The sequence below is a fragment of the Lissotriton vulgaris genome, chromosome 7, assembly GCF_964263255.1.
Source record: "Lissotriton vulgaris chromosome 7, aLisVul1.2, whole genome shotgun sequence".
Lineage (NCBI taxonomy): Eukaryota > Metazoa > Chordata > Amphibia > Caudata > Salamandridae > Lissotriton > Lissotriton vulgaris.
The window spans coordinates 1,028,163,394-1,028,177,897 of record NC_141695.1 but is presented as its reverse complement, the minus strand read 5'-3'; positions in this window follow the sequence as shown (position 1 = coordinate 1,028,177,897).

The window sequence follows — 14,504 nt, the reverse complement described above, 5'->3', positions numbered from 1 at the left end:
AGTATTTTGGTTCCTAAGCTTTCTGTTATTGATTCCATATATATAATACAACTACAGACTTCTGACGCCGGGTCGGAAATATCACCGGCTATACGGACCGTTACCCCATTTGTGCTTACAGCCCTGAAGAGTCACAGGCTCCTTACCCGCTTGACGAAACACGTGTCGGCTGGTCATTTGCTTTTGAAGTTACCTTTCAACAAAGGAAGGTCAAATACAATCCTTTGAAGAACAAAAAGACTTTCTATTGTGTCCACTTTGTTTCATCTACTACTTATTGTGCTCTTTGGGTTAAGCATGATACATGTATACACCTCACTTAATGTGTGCACAGGATTCTTGTCATAATTACCGAGTGGGCCCTGGCCACTCTCTGCAGAGGTTTCGGGGTCTCCTCTGACCTTGCTGCACCGTCTTCATTATTGTTGTTTTTTACCTAACACACACCACTACCACACTTCCTGTATACGTCAAAACCCTCCACAGAACCCGCATTCACCTAAAACCCGCCTGGACTATTGGCTTTATCAATTGATGTTAGTAGTTTGAGATAAATGAGTAACTAGAATGGTTTTGTAGTGAATAATACTGAAAATGTTTCAATTTTAAAATTAAATATTACTGAGGTATGAGGAAGGGGTAGTCATTCTCAGAGTGTCTCAATCACTCCTGTTATGTTCACTCCATGTGCACCTTTTTTATCTCCACATCTCATCCATCTGCATATCTTCCACCTCTCTCTTTCCTCTTCAGCGCCCTCTTTTCACTCTCTCCTGGGTACACTTCCCAACGCCCCTATACACAATGCACATGTTCACCTGTAAGCACGGCATTTAGTTTTTACTTTCGCCTTGTCAATATCTTGATGTGTGTACCTCTTTTATACACATCTGCACAGACCCACAATTGCAACTGGAATAAGCGACTACTCCTCTGTGTGCTCTGCAGAGCGGCCAAGGATTGGATGAACATGAATTCTGAACACCTTTTTGACCTACTGACAGTCACTGTGATAACTCGCACTGCCTCCAGCCTTTGCTCCAGAGCTCTCAATCGTGCCTGTTATAAACACATGGAGAGAACTCAGTCCAAAGTATGCACTATGCAAGAGTAGTATGCTACATGCAAATAAAATAAAGAAACATAACATCTTGGAAATAGCTTACCTAATCTAGCATTACCTATGAGTGTTAAACACATTAAATATAAACAAGAGCTAAATCGCTAATATGGACATGAATATAGGGCCATATAAGGACCTGTGTCAATGTCTGTTTTTATTTACTACCGGGTCTCGAACCCCTGAGGGAACCAGTTCACTTAAAGACCAGGTGAAGCTACTACTTTCAACTTTTAAATGTTAGCAACATTGGTCTGACTGAGGCTACATATATGATGGGATGTCTAGAGACAAATTGTTTAGAAATGTATCCTGCTTATGTAGACTTGTGAGTAAAAAGAACTTTTCCCTTTGGTCCTTATATCTCCTCTGACAGTGATGCACGTTTGACCCCACAAAGATGCCAGACAGTAGTAGATGTGCAAACAATGAAGGTTTATTAGCAGATTAGCAAGATCCAAACACAAATCATTCAAATGAGTCAGAAATCCTAAATCATTTGGTAATCGGTGATGGTAAGTATAATTCAAAGAGATTCAAATATAGTAAAAACAAAGAAAGACTGTTAAAGTTGTCATTAGCAAATCAAGTACATTTTAGTTTCCGCTGAAAGGAATTTCCCTAACGCTAAACTAAGAAGTCAAATGAATGGAGGGGAATCAAGCAGAATGTGTCAGCAAGTAAATCCGGCAGAGTGAAGTAAAGATTCAGTCAGGTAGATGAGAAGGGATTTGCTCAAGAGTCTAACTCTGTGAGCAGCAGTAAAGGCAAGTAATGAGTCAGCAAACAAGTGGGTAAGTGTATCTGAATCTAACTAGCTCAGCAATACACAGCTAAACATACAATTATCTACAATCTGCAGCACTCCTCACGGTTCCCCAGGGAGGAGGGCCTATCAGGGCCCAGCGTTTCCATATGATATGGCGTCACCGGTCTTTCCAGCCATCACACAATGGAAGATTTCAGCTGCGTGGCCTTCAAAAGATATCTCGGAATAGGTTGGTATATCACAGGCAGCTTTTCCCAGGCACAGGTGTGGAAATTCACTGTTCACTCGCGAAAGAACACATACTGTTGACATTTCCTCAGAGAGCAAAAAAAACATTAGCAACAAGTTGAAATAATTTTCACTACTATAGCTCGGCTCCTAAAACGAGAGAAAGAGGAGACAGAATCACAGCAGCCAAAATGCATTTTTGAGGTTACAGTGAGTTGCTAAACTGAGGTCTATATTAACTATGGCTAATTTAACAGGAATACACTTTAACCATGGTCAACTATAACGTGAGAATGCCCGGTTACTCACCGGTAATACTCATTACTCCGAGTCCTGGTCTCCCCATCCCATTCCTGACAAGTGAGCAGCTAGTCTGCTCTACAGAAACCCCTACCTAGCTGAGCTGTTTGCACTTCCCCCTATTTTTTTTGTAAGACGTTTATTAGTAGTTTATAGAGCAGTACATATAGCTGAGCCTACAACCCGATGGGCCGGCTGCAACAGTACGGTGTATCGTGGAGGTAAGGGAGCATGGGGAAAGGTGCACCGTTCCATTGATTGTGCTCCCAGTGAGCGGGGCTTCAATGACCATTTTCATGTCAAACGTGCTCATTAGACAATTACATTCGCAAGTGACATCTTATTTTTCCATTTTTTTACTATAAGTAAACAATTTAACTCTGCAAACAAAACAGTTCAGTTCTCATCGGTGTGTCCCGTACTTTAGCTGTGTTATCGCGCATCTTTCCAGCATCCACGACACTGAAACCCACAAAGCGAAATATCAGTCCTTGGGGGCGTGGCGTTGGAATGGGGGTTATCAGTGCATGTACGCGGCCTGTCTTTGTCGCAGCATGTGACAGCCATTAAGAGCAGTGGGGCCCCATGGGCTGTCGGAAGAGTGCGTGACGCGCCTGACTAGTAAGTGGTGCAGCCATGTTGTGATTTTGGGAGATGCCGCCCGAGTCCGGTCCTATGGCCGGACATGCGACCAGGCACATCCTCCAAGTGTGATGTGTAAGGGAATCATGGCTACATTCGGGGAACATGAGTCCAAAACAGTGAACATGGGGATATGTGTGGGAGGGGGAGCGGGGAGGGAGAGTGTACCTGCGGGAGCGATGCCGCGGAGAGGGGCCAGGAGTGTGTTTCAATCCATCGTGGATAAGTGAGTCCTCGTGTGGGTGGCCATCCGAGTCCATAGCTAGCATGTCGGACGTGTGGTACATCTGCTGCTCAGGGCGTCCGGGGGGGAGGCTGGCTTCTTACAGGCCACATGTGCCTCGCCTCTATTGCTCCCGGCGGGCAGGTGCCGTGCAAGGGGGGGGGGAGATATACAGCCTGCGTCCCTGTCTCCGCCACTGTTGCCCCAGCAATATAATCTCGTTTGAGGCGGTCTCTATGTGAGCCCTCTGGTCGTGCCCTCCCCCTGGAGGGACCTCAGGATGTCATCCCAGAGTTGTGCTATTGGGAACTGCCTTAGGCCCGCTGTCTCCTCCCGGTGTAATGCTGTACTTTCTGCTCGAGCCCAGTTGGTGAAGGATGCATACCAGTATTTGGGGTGTGGCGGTTCTCTCCGTTTCCAGTGTTTGGTGAGCAGCCGTTTGGCTGTGATGAGGCCTAGATCCCAGAACCTAGCTTGTGTCTTATTGGGTTTGGTTCTTTTGTATAGCCCAAGTATGCAAGCCTCCCACGTGTGTGGTAGCCCCGGGCCCGTGCTGTGCGTCAGGAGAGATGTCACCTCCCCCCAGTAAGTGGCTAGAGAGGGACAGTGCCAGAGCATGTGTAAGATGTCCGCGTCTAGCAGGTCACATCTAGGACAGGCGGCAGTGTTAAGCACGAAGTACCTATTGATTCTGTCTGGTGATAAATACGCCTGGTGCAGTACGTACAGCTGAATGGTCCGGAAGCGGGAGTTACGAGGGATATTCACAGGGCTGGCCAGAACCAGGTTCCATTCCTTGTCTGTCCAATCCCTCCCTCGGTGGGCCGCCCATTTGTCTCTAATTGATTGTATGGGCCTTTGTGTGTGCATGAGGAGGGCCTGCGCCAGCCAGCGAATGATGTGGGAGCCGTTGCCCATGACGTGCAGGTACTGCATTAGGTGGTGAATCGGTGGCTCATCCTGGATATCTCCCCAGGATTCCGTGTACTCCCGCAGTATGGACGCATGGAGCAGGAATTGCCCCGCCGGAAGGCCCGTGCTCTCCGACAGTTCAGCAAATGGGAGCATGGCCCCATCCGCATAGAGGTCGCCCATGGTTTCCACCCCAGCCGCGGTCCAGCTCTCCAGAACACGGGATGTCACTGTCCTGCCCCCCCGGGGGGTGCCCATCAGGGGGAGTGCAGGGGCATATGGCCTGACCGCCTGGGTCAGTTTTAGGCTACGGATGAAGCATTTATGGGCCACAGCCATGTGCAGGGGTAGGGGGCGGGATCCCTTGGTCAAGGGATGAAACAGGGTGCAGACCTGCGCGTGGGTCCATTGGTAATCAGCGGTGGCCGTGTCGTCAAGGTGTGAGTCACTGAGCCAGTGTGTCACCCACTGTAGCTGCGCAGCCAGGTAATATAGCTCCATATTAGGGACAGCCAGCCCTCCCTCTGCAATCGGAGAGTACAGCTTCGCCAGGGCCACGCGGGGGCGTCCGATGTTCCATATCAGGCTGCGGAGCATTGATTCCAGATCACGGAATATCTTGGTGGGGACATACAGTGGGAGGTTTGCAAAGTGATACAGGAGCCTGGGCAGGGCTATCATTTTAGATAGTTCGATCCTGCTGGGTACGTTCAGTGGCAGAGTCTTCCAGAAGGTCATCTGGGCCCGTAGCAAGGAGATAGCGCGCACCAGGTTGCCCTCCAGTATGTTTTGCGGGCCCCTGTATATATACATCCCGAGGTACTTAAAAGTGGTGGGATACCATGCGAGTCGAGCGCCTCCGAGGTGCACATCGCATTCCCGCAGGTCTGGACTGAACTAATACACTCCGGACTTAGTCCAGTTGACCCTGAGACCCGATACTTCTTCAAATGTCTGGAAGATGTCTGACAGTGCGCCCGGTACTGCGGTAAGATCCCTCACATACAGCAGCAGGTCGTCCGCGTAAAGCGAAACTGTATGTACCCCGTCAGCCAGCGGGATCCCCCATTCTGCTCCCTTGTCCCGCAACAATGCCGCCAGGGGCTCAATGGCCAGGGAGAAGAGAAGGGGTGACAGGGGGCAGCCCTGCCGGGTGCCTCTGCGCACCTGCACCGCCTCCGATAACAGCCCGCCCGTCCTCACTCGGACACTGGGTCGCTGGTAGAGTAATCCGACCATGTCCGCGAAGGCGTCGCCCAAGCCAAATCTGTCTAGCACCGCCCCCAGATAGGGCCATTCCACGGAGTCAAAGGCCTTCTCAAGGTCCAAAAATAGACACCCCGATCTCGGCCAATGCAACGTGGCTGCTTCCTGAACTCGAAAGAGGCGGCGTATATTACGGGAAGTGCTTCTTGCTGGCATGAAACCATTCTGGTCTTCATGCACTAGATGTGGGACCTCTAGGGCTAGGCGTCGGGCCAGCAAGGAGGTGAAAATTTTATTGTCAGTATTCAACATGGCTAATGGCCTGTATGATCCCATGCATGTGCCATCCCTGCCGGGCTTCAATAGCGAGACAAGATTGGCCTCATTAAGCGTGTCCGGGAGCGCAGAGTCCTCAATCGCGGCGTTATAAACCTTGAGCAGCTCCGGGATCAGTGTGTCTGAGCATGCTATAAAAAATTCGGCAGGCAAGCCATCCGGGCCAGGGGATTTGCCATTGGATAGGGCGAAAATGGCCTCGCGCATTTCCTCCTGTGTGAACGGTGCTCCCAGGTCCCCCTGTTGCGCGTTTGGGAGGGAAGGCAGTTGTATCTCTGCAAGGTAATCTGCTATGGCCGCTGAGGAGACCCCCAGCTGGGACCTATACTGGGCCTGGTAGTGTATCACAAAGGCTTGGTGTATCCTATTCTGGGTGTAGACTGTCTCTCCCTCGGCTGTTCGGATGGCTGACACCGGCTCCGTGCGGTTCTCTTGCCTAACTAGCCAGGCCAGTAATCTTCCGGGCTTGTCACTGTGTTGGTGTACGCACGCCGAGTGTGCCGCATAGTTGATGTTTTTCAGTCGTTCCAGTAATGCCGCATGTTCCGCCCGGGCCTCGTGTAATCGGTCACCTGGCCCGGCTACCGCATCCTGCTCCCAGCGGAGCAGATCCGCCTCCACCCTGCGTAAGTCAGCTTCTAGTGTTTTCTGCATACTCCCCTGCGTGCCCAGACAGTGTGCCCGTATCACCACCTTGCAGGCGTCCCATTCGACCCGTGGGGAGGACGCTGTGTCCGAGTTGTCTATGAAGTATTGTGTTACGCAAGCCTGCAGGGAGTCCCGTAAGGGGGCGTCCAGCAGTAGGGCAGGTTGTAAGCGCCATGTGGGGATGGGCGGATGTGGGCGTTCCCAAGCTATGCGTTACCCCCTAGACTTGAAAGGTTGTCCCTCTCGATCGAGAGTATGGACGGTGGCCCGTTTCGCCACTGCCCTTTTGGTATTTTAGTGGAGTTCACCCACAGCTGGTTTTTGTTGTTCTTCGTTTTCCCCTTCCCTAATGTCTTCCTGAACATTGCAGAGTGTACTGAGGGGGGTGGTTGTGGGAGAGCTGGGAAGGGGGATGCACTGGGCCCTCATGGGGCTGCTGTTCGTAAATATGGTGGGGGGGAGATCACACTGCTAGAATGTCCGCGATAACGATATGCACCTGGAACATCAGAGGCATGCACACACCGTCACGCCGCTACCAAATACATTCTTACTTGAAAAGGCAGCAGGTGCACATTGCACTCCTGCAGGAAACGCATTTGTGCGGGGCGGAGGTGACAGCGATGCGCCGTAGATGTAGGGGACAGCTATTAATTAATTAATTAATTGCAAGTTTATATAGCGCTAGGATCGACTCCCGGAGGAGTATCTCCACTGTTCTAGCTGTCCTCTGTCCAATCGGCAGGCAGGGGGGCAGGAGACGTCCCCAGCGGCGCCAGGCAGCAGCCGCGCCTCAACGTCCAGACAGTTCCTGCCGCCATCTCCCCCGCCACAGCAGACGTTGCACAGATGACTCTCACTGAGTCAATGAAACAAGTCAGCAGTTTGCGGTGTGACATCTGGCAGGTCCACCGATATCTGTGAGTTCGGGATCCCATATATAGCTTCATCTTCATCGCTAGGGACTGTCTGTTGGCCGTCCTCCAGAGCCGCCCCCTGGGACGGCGAGGCACTCAGTTGGGTGACTCTCCGGAGCGTATCCTGTTGTTCCTGGAGCATTTGGTCCATCGGGGGAGAGTGTCGGGACCCCTCCTCAGGGCGTTGAGATTGCTGCGCTCTATTCCTGCGGCGGCGCCGCGGCCCGCGCGACCTCTGCCTCTCCTTGTGCCTGTCTGGGTGCCGTGTCCGTGCCCTCATCCAGCCACTCACTGACCTCTTCGGGGGTGCTGAAGAAGTGAGTCTTGTCCCCCGCCACCACTCTCAGTTTTGCCGGGAATAGCAGGGAGTATTTAAGGCCCGCGGTGCGGAGTCGCCGCTTCACCTCCATAAAGTTGTGTCTTTGGCGTTGCACTTGGACAGTGTAGTCGGGGAAGAACATTATTGTGGTGTTGTCTATTCGGATTTCGCCTAGGCGTCTGGCTTCCCTCAGCACCGTGTCCCGGTCCCTATAGTTCAGTATCCGGAAGAGCAGCGGTCTTGGATTAGAGCCGGTGGTGCGGGGCCTCGACGGCACTCGGTGCGCCCGCTCCACTACAAAGTGGGGTGATAGCGTGCCTTTGGGTAGCAGGGTCCTGAGCCAGTCCTCAACATGCTGGGCAGGGTGGTTCCCTTCCCATTTTTCCGGGACCCCTACGAGCCTGATGTTGTTGCGTCTCGCCCTCCCTTCCGCGTCCTCGGCCCGGTCCTCCAGGAACTCCACTCTGTTCAGGAGGTCTTGCACTTGCCTGTCCGTCTGTGTGACCTTGGGTTCAATTTCCTTCACCGTGCCCTCCAGGGTCTTGGTCCGATCAGACAGCTTCCTGTGATCATCCCTGAGGTGGGTTAGGTCCACGGCAACACCGTTGATTTTGGACTCCAAGGAAGTTCTGGTCAGTTGGAGCGACTGTTCCATGCGCTCCATGGCCGCTAGCACGCTGTCCAGCCTTGCAGTTAGTTGGTCGGTGGCCATTTTATTTAACAACTTGTCTGTTTTTCCCTTCGGCGGGGCACCTCCAGTCCCAGTGCGGGTCCGCACCCCTCCGGACATGGGCAGGATCGCCCGGTCCGCAGCTCCTCCACCCGGGCCACCCCAGCAGTGCCTCCGGGATCAGACCACCGCCAGGCGGGGGGTCCGTCGGACGGCGGCCGCCCCTCCGGCCGGAACCCTCGTCGTCGTGACTGGGGGGAGGGTCCGTCAAGCGAGTCCCCGCTCTCTCCCGGCGTGGTTTCGCCGCACCAGCCCAGTAGTCGCTGGGGGCTGGGGCCGCCAAGGCGGCTAGGGCGGCCCGCGGGTCCTCAATGTGCAGTTGCGGCAGGCAGAACCGGCCGTCAGGTCCAAGCCCAGGACGCGGCTCCCCATGTGTCTCCCCGTCCCACGGGCAGCCGCTATTCTCGTGGGGGGGCCCTCAGGTGAGTCCGCTGCGGAGTGCGCTGTTAAGAGCCTCCGTCACAGGGGGCCGGCCAGGCTGTCGCTGATTATTGTGCGGCGACCGGTCGATGGGGCCGGGTAGCTTCTGGTCAGGCAGCAGGTACACAACGCCAGTCCCAGGCGGCTGCTCCGCACAGATTCCGTTATGCCTGCAGGCGCGAGAGGGACTCACCGGGTGGCTCCGGTCTCTGTTCTGCATCCCGAAGTGGAGCCCCCATCAGCTGGGTCCGCCATTACACCAGCGCCTCGCCAGTGGTGTCCTCCGTGTCGTGTCTGCCCCGGGTGCGATGTTAGGAAGCCTAGTGAGTCAGCGCCGTTCACGGGGCCTCAGGTGTAAGATGGCCGCGGCGCGATGGCCGGGCGTCTGCTCCTCGCACTATCTAATCCCCCCGCAGGCGTCCAGCAACGAGGTGGGGCAACCTCGGGGCCGCCGGAGGGTGTGATCAGCTTGGCGGCAGTAGGCTGGGAGGCCGCAGTCCGTGTGGTGGGGACCGCCGGTCGGGGCCTGTGTGCTGGGCCCAAGCCGCGTCCTCTCGTAGATACCGTGCCAGCCAGGAGGCAACAGATCCCTCAGGAGGGCCGCAGGATAGGCCGGGGTCGGCCTCGTCGGAGCCCCAGAGTGAAAGTCGGCCAAAATGCCGAGAAGTGTCCCGGGAGGATCCGCCTGCAGTTTCGGGCGGCTGCGGAGTAGTGTGGCGGAGAATCGGCTCAGGGAAGGGGAGCTTAACACGGAGCTCTACCCTGGTGCGACTATCGCCATTGCGTGCTTAGCCACGCCCCCTGTTTGCACTTCCCCCTATGATGATGTCACCACCACGTGACTATAAAGGGGGAAGTGCATCTAATGAACATCCTGAAAATACCAAAGAAAACCAGAACGAAAAAACAGACAATCACCCAAAGAAAAAACCCAAACCAGGGAGGGAGGGAAGGGCTCAGGAATGGGACGGGGAGACCAGGACTCGGAGTAATGAGTATTACCGGTGAGTAACCGGGCATTACCTCCTCGTCCTGTCTCCCCGTCCCATCCCTGACAAGTGAGCCCATACCCAAGCACACGGTGATTGCGAGAAAAAAACAGACCAGAAAGTACGAGAACAAACAGGTCCATTTTAATCAACAGAAAACAGTACAGACTATACATCATGTACAGAAGACAGGACACAAGCCCCAAAAGCAGCAGAGGCCGCCATCCCCAACTGAAGACGGTAATGTGCAACAAAAGTATGGGGAGAAGCCCACGTGGCAGCATTGCAAATGTCTTTCAACGAGGCCCCCTTGAACATGGCCCAGGAGGACGACACGCTCCTAGTCGACCTACCCTGAACCGAAGAAGGCAGAGGACAGTGGGCAGAGTCGTAAGCAGAAACCACAGCACCCCTGACCCACCGAGACAAAGTGGACAAGGAAGGACGAAGCCCCAGCCCCGACAGGCCATAGGTGACGAACAGGGAATCAACCTTCCTGAAGCCAGCCGTACGCTCCAAGTAGATGCGGAGAGCCCTCAGCACATCCAATGAATGGAGGAGCACCTCCTCAGGAGAGGCAGGAGCCGGAAAAAACACCGGGAGAACAATATCCTCCTGACAGTGAAAAGAAGACACCACCTTGGGAAGAAAGAACTGACTAGGACGTAGAATGACCTTATCATCGCAAAAGCGCAAGAAGGGAGGGGAAGCCATCAGCGCCCCAATCTCACCAATCCTCCGCCCAGAAGTAATGGCCACCAGGAAAATAACCTTAGCAGAAAAGAATTTCAGGGACACGGAATCCAAAGGCTCGAAAGGAGGACCCATCAAAGCCCGGAGAACCAAGGGAAGATCCCAAGGAGGCACAAGAGAACGAGAGACAGGACGCTGAAGCAAGAAACTCCGCAGAAGGCGAGCCACCAACGGGGAGACAGAGGAAACAGAAGAACCCCGGAAAGCAAGAATGGCAGCCCACTGGAAGAAACCGCAAGCCCCAAGACGAAACCATCCTGCAAGAAGTCCAAAACCTTCACGGCCTCACAGGAGGCAGAAGAGAGACCCCTCACAAGACACCAGGAGGAGAAATTCTTCCAGTGACGGTCATACGACTTTAAGGTGGAAGGACGCCTAGAAAGCTGGAGACAACGGGCAACCTCAACCGAGCAACCCAGACCCAGCAAACTTAACCTCTCAAGTGCCAAACCCCCAGCTGGAGGCGACACAGGGAGGCAACCCCGAGAAGAGGAGCCCGCAGCGGGGAGGGAGACAGGGGAAACCTCAAATGAGGGCAAACCGAGAAGGCCAGCAGAAGGGGAAACCTAGACTGCCGAGACCATTCCAGAACCATCAAGAGAACCTCCGCCCGATCCCAACGGATCTTCCGGAGGACCCTCGGAATCAAGGCAAACGGAGGGAAGGCAAACAGCAGACCCCTCGACCAAGGAATGGAGAAAGCATCGGTAGTCCACGCCAACGGAGAGGGAACTATGCTGCAAAACTGAGGAAGAAGGGCGGACTCCTCCGAGGCAAACAGATCCAGCCAAGGAAGGCGGAACCGGAGGACAATCAGGTCGAACAGATCCGGGGACAGACAAAGGGACACCGAGGAGGGGAACACCCTGCTCAAAGAATCCGCAGGCCCATTCTCCTTCCCCGGAAGATAGAATGCCGTCAGAGACAAGAGACTCGACTCGGCCCAAAAGCCGATCTCCCGGGACAGGAGAAACAGAGCACGACACATGCCCACCTGGTGATTCACATAAGAACGAACTACCTGATTGTCCGTCTGCACAGAGACCGCCCGACCCTGAAGGAGAGGAGCGAACCAAAGAAGAGCCAACCAAACCACCCTCAACGCCTTCCAGTTCGACGACTGGAGGGACTCGAAACTGGACCACCAACCCTGAGCCTTGGAGGCACCCAGAACGGCACCCCACCCCAAAGCGCTGGCATCCATGGACAACACGACTACAGACTGAGGAGGAAGGAGATCGAACCCCCGGGAAAGAGAGAGAGGGGACAACCACCACTGGAGATCCGCCCGAATCCCTGGAGTGACAGGGATCATAGTATCGTAGTCCAAGGAGGCAGGATCCCAGTGCGACAGGACATGATGCAACAGGGGGTACAGATGGAGCCTGGACCAAGGAAGGAGATGCAGAGTGGAAGCCATCTCCCCCTGATTCCACAACCAGAGACGGGCAGACACCTGGGATTGGAACAGAAGCCAGGAAAGGTGATGAAACAAAGTCAACTGGCGCTCCTGTGAGAGAAAAACCATGTCCAAGTCCATGTGGAAGAGAGCCCCCAGGAACTTCAGGGACTGGGAGGGCACCAGGGACGACTTCCTGTGGTTGATAAGGAACCCAAAGAAACCTAGCAGAAGACACACCTGGTACACATCCGACAGAGCCTGTGAAAAGGAAGGAGAGACAATCAACCAGTCATCCAGATATGGAAACACCAGAAGACCCCTGGAATGAAGGATACCCACCAGAGGGGCCAAGAGCTTGGTGAACACTCTGGGCGCCGAGGAAAGGCCGAAAGGGAGCACCCGGAACTGATAGCGAAGGGCCCCCACAGCAAACCGGAGAAAACGGTGGTCTGTCGGATGGACAGGAACGTGCAGATACGCATCCATGAGATCCAGGGACGCCAGGAAGCCCCCTGGCAGGACCAGAGGCAGGATGGACTGGAGCGTCACCATCTTGAAAGGACGGTGGGCAACGAAGCGATTGACCCGCTTCAGATCCAGAACAGGACGAAGATCCGAAGTGTCCTTCTTTGAGACGAGAAAGAGGATAGAATAGCAACCCCTGCCCCTCTCCAGAGGGGGGACTGCCACAATAGCCCACTTTTCCAACAGGAGCCGCACACCTGCCAACAAAGCATCCCTGCGCAGAGGAAGACGCGGCAGGGGAGTCTGAACTAAACCCGGAGGAGGAGGAGAGGAAAACTCGATCCGGCAACCTTCTGAAACAGTCTGAACCGCCCAGGCATCCGGAACCGACAACCACTGGGGGCGGAAGGACTGGAGGCGACCACCAACCGGCAAGGGCAGACAGTCATTGAGAAGAGGAAGAAGTGGGGGTGGCAACACCGGCAGCGGCACGGGGCTTGGCACTTCCAGGGGCCCCCCGGGCATGACCCCTGCCACGAAAGGGCTGAGAAGCGCCACGAGCAGGAGGCCCAAAAGCGCGACGGTAACCAAATCCACTACCCCGAGAAGGAGGGCGGACCGGAGCCACCAGCTTGCGGTTCTCAGCAGACTGCTTGACCATTCCCTCCAGCTGAGGACCGAACACCTTGGAACCAGCAAAGGGCAACTTAAGGAGGACCGACTTCTGTGAAGAGTCCGCCTTCCAGGAACGCATCCAAATATGACGACGGGCAGCGATGGAAGCACCAGAAGCAGCCGCTTCCACCCCCAAATTGTCAAAGGAAATATCCGACAGGTATCGAACCTGTTGCTCCATCAAAGACAACAGAAGCGTGGCATCCTCGCCGTCCTGCAGCAGAACCGACAGGGCCTGGAAATCCTTAAGGAGCGACTGAACCATATAGTTCGAATAGGCAGTCGCACGGATGGAAAAATTGGAAGCAGCATAAGAACGCTTCACAGCACCCTCAACACGCTTATCCACAGCGTCCGCAGGAAGGGCGTCCTCAGAAACGACCAAACCCTGAGAAGAAAGGCCAGCCATCAGATTATCAACCTTCACAGCCTGAGGGAACTCAGCAGCAAAACCCTCCAGAGGGTAACGCCGAGACAGGAAACGAGGAAAAGCAGACTTGTCCACATCCTGCCATTCGTGAGACAACACTTTGCGAATAGCACCGTGCAAAGGCAAAGAGTCCGGAGCAGGCTGGACATACTGCGTGAAGAAGTCATCCTCCAAAACATCAGCGGCAGGAATAGAGAACCCCAAATTGGACCTAACATGTGCGAACAGTTCAGTGAGCTCAGCACCCTGAACAACGACCACGCACACCCTCATCATCCTCAGGACCCAAGTCATCCTCAGGGTCAGCCAGGGGATCCACAGAAACACGAGGCCTCTTGGGAGGAGGTTCAGCTGCATCCCTAAGCAGGAAAGCAGCAACAACAGCCTCACTGACAAGGAAGCGCAGGGCATCCAGAGGGGCCGCAGAAGATGAAGCCTCAGCATCCATCACAGAAGCAAAAGTCCAAAAACCGCACCAACAGGCAAAAACAAGGACAAAAAAACATCCAAGAAGGACCCCATATATACAAGACGAGGCCCCGAAAACCTGTGGCAGGCAAGGCAATGGGCCGGCATAAAAAGCCCAATCAGCAGCCAACACGCCCCCTAAGGCCCAAGCCAACGGCGCGCCAGAACACAAACCCCTCAAAAGCCCCAGCCCGCTAAAGCAGGGCGAAAAAGGACCGGAGGAAACCCAGGAACGGCCGCTGGAGCAGGCCAACCAAAGCCCGGTGAGTGAAATGCGCAAAAACGCCCGCTAACGCGAGCCGCCAGCGCAAGTAGTGCATAAAACAGAGACGGCCGCTAACGCGAGCCGCGTGTAATACAACAGCCCCCAAACACCAGAGGCATCGCGGTGAAATCGGCATCGCGAGAAATAAGGCGGCCGCTGAAGCACGCCGCCGCAACAACAAACATAAACAGCAGGGAACTTACCCGGAACACCGGCAGCCCACGAACAGCCCATCCAGGAACGCGGTCGCAGATCGCAGAAAAAAAAGAACAGGATGTTCATTAGAT